Genomic DNA, 792 nt, shown 5'->3' with positions numbered 1-792 from the left:
TCTCATATCTTAAATGCATGTTTTGAGGATGATATTCAAAAGATGGATGTGGAATCCTTGGTGGGGAAAATTAAACTTGATCCTTAATTCAATATTTAATCTCATAAAACAGAAGATAATTTAGTTTTGGGAAAGTATGAGGAGCCAATGGAATATTTATACATTGTGTACAATGGAGGTTTAGAGAGTATTAGAGATATAATCATTAATATTATCTTTTTCCATCAGTTGAAGTTTTTGGGATGAGTGGTATCATGACATGGTATTAGAACGCTAGATCCGAAAGGTCAAGAGATCGATACACATTTTGGGAATATGTTTATTATCGCTAGTATCCCGATGGTTATTCTAAATAGTATGAAGATGTTCATTTTGTAACTCAATAGCCTATTGTACAAATAATCCATTGTCTCCCTAGCGGGATCCGTTAGTTTTTAATAAGAGCTTTTATGGATTGTATCAGTACTACTTTTTATAAGTTAACCAGTTTTACCTTTATTTTCGGTGACTATGATTTCTACCTGATTTAATCGAAAAAAGAAAGTAATACCCAAAAAACATGAAGTTATTTATTACCCAATTGATGATGATAATAGATAAATTTACAAATGAAATATAGTCATAAAAATCTGTATTCTATTTTTGACCCAAGCCAAACATATTACTCCTAGAAAAGAAAACATTGTTTCTACTGAATACACTCTTTCTTGAGGGTAAGAAATAAAAAAAAAAGATTTTCTATTCACTTGTTTTTATTTATTTGTTTATTGAATAATTGTATAAAGTGATGAT

Source organism: Arachis ipaensis, chromosome B10 (genome assembly GCF_000816755.2).
Source record: "Arachis ipaensis cultivar K30076 chromosome B10, Araip1.1, whole genome shotgun sequence".
In the NCBI taxonomy this organism is placed as follows: Eukaryota; Viridiplantae; Streptophyta; class Magnoliopsida; order Fabales; family Fabaceae; genus Arachis; species Arachis ipaensis.
The sequence above is the reverse complement of the archived record's forward strand: the minus strand, read 5'-3'. Positions refer to the sequence as shown.